The sequence below is a fragment of the Aplysia californica genome, unplaced genomic scaffold (genome assembly GCF_000002075.1).
Source record: "Aplysia californica isolate F4 #8 unplaced genomic scaffold, AplCal3.0 scaffold00761, whole genome shotgun sequence".
Lineage (NCBI taxonomy): Eukaryota > Metazoa > Mollusca > Gastropoda > Aplysiida > Aplysiidae > Aplysia > Aplysia californica.
The window spans coordinates 173,424-179,936 of NW_004798031.1; the positions used below are offsets into that span (position 1 = coordinate 173,424).

At 41.4% G+C, this 6,513-nt stretch overlaps 1 protein-coding gene across 2 annotated transcripts in view; it reads right to left on the reverse strand.

Moving 5' to 3' along the window:
• Positions 1-134, reverse strand: part of LOC101853734 — a gene marked incomplete at its 3' end in the record, with an annotated part of 29,116 nt that extends 28,982 nt beyond the window's left edge. The window contains 1 exon segment of one of the 2 annotated variants that reach the window (XM_005109272.2): positions 72-134. 2 annotated transcript variants of the gene reach the window in all.
• Positions 135-6,513: the final 6,379 nt, after the last annotated feature.

Sequence of the window (6,513 nt, forward strand, 5' to 3'; positions counted from 1 at the left end):
TTACCTAACACATTCCCTGTATGTTGTTATTTGGACTTTCCCTACCAGCAGACTAATTGATCAAACCAAACCTGAAGTCTCTGTTATTTGAGCATGAAGAGAGCTTCTGTGTTTCTTCGCACGTCACAGAGAACAGGAACGTCCTTCCGGCTTGAGGGTTCACGGGTTGGAGAGTAATAATAATAATAATTGCATATAAATTATATAGCGCATATCCATGCTCAAGAGAATTGTCTATGCGCTTTACAACTATAATTACCCCAGCATACACTCTGAGAACACCCAGAAACATTCTCGGCTTCCGCGGAAACATACAGTGCGAGCTGCGGATTTCACGCACTGAAACACTATCAAACTGACAAGATCGTTCACTGTCTATTGCCGGCCGGGTACCCATTTCCACCTGGGTGAAGTGAAGAAAATCTTTGCAAAGTGTGCCTTTTCCAAGGACACATTGTCGGGCCTCCTGACGGGATTCGAACCCACGACCTTACGGTTGCGAGTCCGAGAACCTAACCACTAGGCCGCCGACAGCTTTTGACATAGAGCTTTGCAAAAAGAGTCAGGCACCTTGCGGAGGGGGCAAAGGAAGGGAGGGGGTGAGGGCAGAAAATGGAGACGAAAGCAGACGGCAGAACATTGTTAGAGAGCAGGAAAAATGTGAAAGGAAAACATTTTAGAGAAAAAAATGTTGCGCCACTATCTGGATTCGAATCCGGGACCTATAGAATGAGAGGCACACACCTTAACCTCTAGACCCCGGGAGCCCTCTGTGTGTGAGAAGCGAAAAGTGCTGTGAACAACTCCATTTTCCGCGTGAAGGAGATTTGTAGTATTTTATATAAATGAATGAACTTGTTTACTTGTGTGAAGGACCGACATCACTGCACAAGGGGCATCCCCATAAGCGCCCCTTCCACTGAAGAAGCACATATCTCGAAGTGTGTAGATGCTGACCTAATGAATAAAAGAAAAGTTTTAATCGAACCTCAGTTGGGGTGGAAAATGTGATAAGGTTAAGACAAATTTATACAAACTGATGTTTCAAATTATGGGTGACAATGATTCACCCGTTAAAGAGACATTTGAGGATAAGTTGTGTCACGAATTTTTGACTGCACTATAGATCTATATCTGTCTGCACCCCTCCCCCCCCCCCCCCCCTCTCTCTCTCGCTCTCTCTCTCTCTCTCTCTCTCTCTCTGTGAGTGAGTGAGTGTGTGTGTGTGTGTGTGTGCGTGTGTTTGTGTGTGTGTGTGTGTGTGTGTGTGTGTGTGTGTGTGTGTGTGTGTGTGTGCGTGTGTGTGTGTGTTTGTGTGGGTGGGGGGGGGGGGAGGCAATAGGCGTATGTTAACATGTATGAATAGACAAAAGTAAATAATTTTATGCTTTCGAATGTCGCATGAATGACCGACTTTAATGTAAACGGCCAGGAGCCCAGAGTCGGGGAGTAGATGCCATAGAAATCAACCTACTCTTACTTTCGCAGCCACCTCACCTTTGAATAACTGGTGAACATTACTTAACACATTCCCTGTATGTTGTCATATGAGAGGCACGCATCTTAACCTCTAGACCCCGAGAGCCCCATTAATCAGTGTCAACACACTGGGGCCAGTAGTGAAGCGGTTGGGCGCTTCGGTGTCGCACGCAGGAGATCAAAATTCGATTCCCGAGTGGGGAGAATATATTTTCATGTAGTGCACGTATCTCGATCTTTCTGCTGGGATGACGTCTTTCAGTCTCAGCAAGGTTTGGTCCTGACAGGTAGGGTCGAAAGCCTGCCTCCAAAATGATCTAGATTTTGTCAATGGAGGTGTAAAAACATCTACATGAACAACACTAATGTGAATACATTAGGGTGTTCTTTTCTTTTTTTCAAGTACAAATGAAAATGACAAACAGATAAATTAAATACAATTTAACTTTAATTTATCTTTCATTGTAGAAGCTCTCCCTACAAATTATTGTTTTCCAAATAAAGATTTAAGTCTGACTTGAGCATCTCTGATGGCCATAATTGTCTGTTTTCGTTGCCGCGGGTTTTGAACTCAGTCCTGTGCTTGCTGTCAAGGGTTTGAACTAATCAGTCCTGTGTTTGTTGTCAAGGGTTTGAACAAATCAGTCCTGTGTTCGTTGTCAAGGGATTGAACTAATCAGTCCTGTGTTTGTTGTCAAGGGTTTTAACAAATCAGTCCGGTGCTTGTTGTCAAGGGTTAAAACTAATCGGTCCTGTGTTTGTTGTCCAGGGTTTGGACTAATCAGTCCTGCCATGTGGCCAATTCGCGGTCCCTCGCCAAGGAAGTGGCTCACCGCAAGGCTGACTTTGTTACAGGGTAATTTCTGTAAAACTACGATAGTCCTGGGGAGGAGGAGGAGGGAGAAGAGGAGAGAAAAAGTGAGTGAGGATGTGTGTGTGGGGGGGGGGGGGGGGAGGGAGAGACAGTGAGAGAGGGAGAGATAGAGAGACCGAGAATTAGAAGGAGAGAGATACAATACAGAGAATAAGGAGAGAGAGAAGGGAATAGAGACACAGATAGATAGATAGGTAGATAAATATATATATATATATATATATATATATATATATATATATATATATATATATATAGATAGATAGATAGATAGATAGATAGATAGATAGATAGATAGATAGATAGATAGATACTTCAACTTAAGTTAAAGGATCACCTTGACAGACACCCCTGATTTTTAGAAAATCGGAAAAAAGACGGCAGCGAAAGTTTCAAAATGTGTTGCTCTGAAAGTGACGATGGGTTACAAATGCGTACTGCAAGGCTTCCTAAAGAGGCAAAACCACGACGTGGAGCACGGAAATCCTCGAAGAATTCTAGCCAAATTTGATATTTTTTATTTACTTTATTTTATTATTATTTATTTATGCCACCAAGACGAAAGCTGAGAGACTTTGATGGTGCCTGAGCTATGGCATGGCTGCAGGATGGAGTTGTGGCCCGAGAAGTTGCCAGAAGGCTTGCAGTGTCAGACTTTGTCATTTTTTGCTTAAGGCAGCGCCATCAAGCCACTGGATCAGTTCAAGAACGCCACCCGTGCAGGTCGACCCGAGAAGACCACTTAGAGTGTTTGCAAGTGGTCCTTAACTTATGTTGAAGTCTGTAGATAGAACCGAGAACAACAGAAAAGTCAGCAAGGGTTGTGATATGAACATCTCAATGTATAGACCAATCGCGGAAACAAAAAGATAGTTGACAGCAAACCCTATGCGCTTTACAATCTATATCATTACCCTATCAGACCACAGAACACCCAGACACATTTCAGACTTGCCGGGAAGCATACAGTGCAAGCAGCCGAATAACCCTATCCGTACGTCGTGTTTTACTATCGTATCCATACGACATGGAGAACTTTGTGCCACCACTTTCCAAAGAGGAAATTTACTAGTTAATGCAGTTCGTACGCTTTGCACAGTAGTCAGTCAAAATGACTTTTTGAGAAATGCAGAAAGTTTCAAAGAAATCTTCGCACTAGAAGTGTTCGAAAATGTGAAGAATACAACCTTGGGCGTACAAAATGACCTCAGGGTGCACGGATAGGGTTAATCAAGTCATCAAACACAAAAACAAACTGACAAAGTCTTTCGCTCTCCATTATCAGGTATCTATTCACACAAGGGAGAGGTAAAAAAAAAGAAGATATTTTTACTTTCAGATCTCTAGAACTCGAACAATGAGTACATACACACATGGTATACCGGTCTAGTGGAACACACAAGACGGTGCTAATGAATTCAGCTATGACTTTGTGCAGTCGTGTGTTGGTGTCAGGGTGAAATCGTCCCACTGCTATCGCTGTTAGGATTACCGTTGACTCAGAAGAGTTAAAAGCTGTCATTGGCCTTCCCAAATCCAAGTCGATGATAATTCTCTAAGAAAGCAATGGCGAAGAAAATAAAATTAAAAAAAAAAAAACTTCCAAAAGGGAAAAAAGAAAAAAATGAAGCATTATACTACATATTAATTTTACTGACAAACTCAACATGCTGTCACATGTGTGTGAAATTTGAACAAGGCCTACTTGATTTTAAAACTAGTTAAATATTAATATTGGAACCTTGATATTGTTTGCGTCATGTAAGCAGTAAGAAGGAATTTAAGAAACACATAATACCTATAATAATGTCATATATAGAAATCTAGTTGTTTTTAAAAAAAGTTTTACGACTCTTGCAACACAATTAAGTTATATACTCTTGCAACACAATTAAGTTATATAAAAATGCCGAAAATTAGAGCTGTTACAAAATAGGAGCAAACAACACCAGCATACCCACGCACCACCCATGAATGCTGTCATATGTGAACCCTGGAAACACAGATGAAGGCGGAATTTAAAAGAAAAGAATAAAAAGGAAATGACTCACATCTGTTTGGAGAAGATCGTTGAAGAATTTATTACTTTTCTCTTGGAAGGCGTCACTAACTGTCTTGAGATTTGTCTTTATTGCGATTAGAGGCATCGTGAAGCAATTGGTCTCAACTGAAAGAAAACCCCCCCAACAAAATCAATGAGCTATGCATTCTATATTATCACCAAATCAGATCCTAGAACACTCAGAAACATTTCGGGCCTCCAGGAAAGCATACATTGCAAATAGCCGATTATGTCTTGAAACACAAACAGACTCACATGATATTTCGTTAACATTGGAGAGAAAAACCCCCTCATATTTTCCCCCCACAAAGCTGAGGAGAAGGCAATGAAGAAATCATCTAAACAACCGAATTGTTTCCTCCTGTTTTTGTTATGCTGGACTACTATCTTTGACTACAACACGGGTGTGCATGGCTCATGTCCCGAGGCCAAAGTTGTTGAACGTGTATTACTTGGGGATTATTCTTACCATCTCTCTCTCCACTTTCGTTCTGCCTCATCAGAAATTGCTGTGATCTCGCTTGTAATGAAAACCACACACTTTTTAGAGGTTAGAAACAATTGACTTTCTTCTTTTTAAAAAAAGAATTTTCCGCACTGAATCTGTTGCACCAAAGTAAATCACTACCTTAGAATTACTAAGTTCTATCTGACATTTTTTTTCTTCCAGTTTTGCATTGCTATGATCATGAGATCAAAAACCAAAAACATGAAAGCTTGAAATGTTGTGAAACTCAAAAATGTTGACGTCAAATTTCTCAAAACTAGGTGTTGAGGAGATAGAACCTCGTAATTCTGAGGCAGCAAAATGTCAGGATTTAACTGCATTCTTTTTCTTCTGCAACCCCCCTCCCCCTTTTTTGTCTGGCTGCCTCTGATTTACAATCTGGTTTTCTTAAAAACATTCCTGCAAATTACACGACATTGACGCGAAACTGTGTGCATTAATTTAAAAATGACAACGTACCATATTCGCTGCTTTGTGTGTTACAACTTTTGTTGTCAAAGCAGGCACACAGATCATCCTCTCGGTAGACACGATGCGGCGAAACTTGTCAGATGACTGATAAACCTGATGCTACGCTCCAGATTTAAGTGGGCGCCATTTGGAAAATATGGCAACATCTTTATAGTGATTATTAATTCTGTTATGCAAGGGAAAGAGAGAGTGAGAGAAAGAATAAGGCAGAGAGAGAAGAGAGAGAGAGAGAGAGAGAGAGAGAGAGAGAGAGAGAGAGAGAGAGAGAGGAAGAAGAGGGAGTGAGAGAGAGAGAGAGAGAGAGAGAGAGAGAGAACGAGAGAGAGAGAGGGGGGGAAACGGGGAAATCTAATGTATCACAGGTAAGACACCCACTTCCTTGACTAGGACACCATTAGTTAATCTGAACACACCAGTGACTGTGGTGTGGTGGTTAAGCGCTCCACAGTCGTACGCAAGTTTGATTCCCGAGAGTTGAGAACATTTTTATCAAGTATACCGATCTTTCTGCTGGGATAATGTGTCACCCTTAGCCGGGTTGGTCCTGACAGGCGTCGGTGTCTGAAGCCTCCTCCTCAACGATCTAAATTGTGTCCACGAGGGATGTAAAAAAAACACTTGTATTGAACCAAAAGAAAAAAAAACAACCCAATCACCTGATCACATTAGGGCTTTTTTTCCCTATGTTTTTAGAATATAATGAACATTTTAAATAAATGAAGTCAAACACATTTTTTACATTTATTATTTTATTGTTTTTAGTGGAGTCTCTCTTAAGTTATATTTCTTTGTTAAACAAATGTCTAAGTATGAATTGAACAAACTGTCTGTACTTGCACACGGGCCCTCAGAGATTTTTTGCCCTTGTCCGAGAGGGCCAGAAGTAGATATTTTCTACCAGAAGATTAGGGGTGTGGCTGAAAGAAAGCAGTAAGAAGGAGATAAAGAGAAGCAGTAGAAAGGCTGCAGGAAGAGTCAGGAACCCAGAGGAGGGGGCAAAGGAGGTCAAGGCTTTGAACTCTGTCCTGGTGTCTGTATTTATGGACATGGGTTTGAACTCAGTCCTGCCAGGAGGCCAAGTCTCTATCCCTGGCCAGGTACTCGGGAAGTGGTTCACCT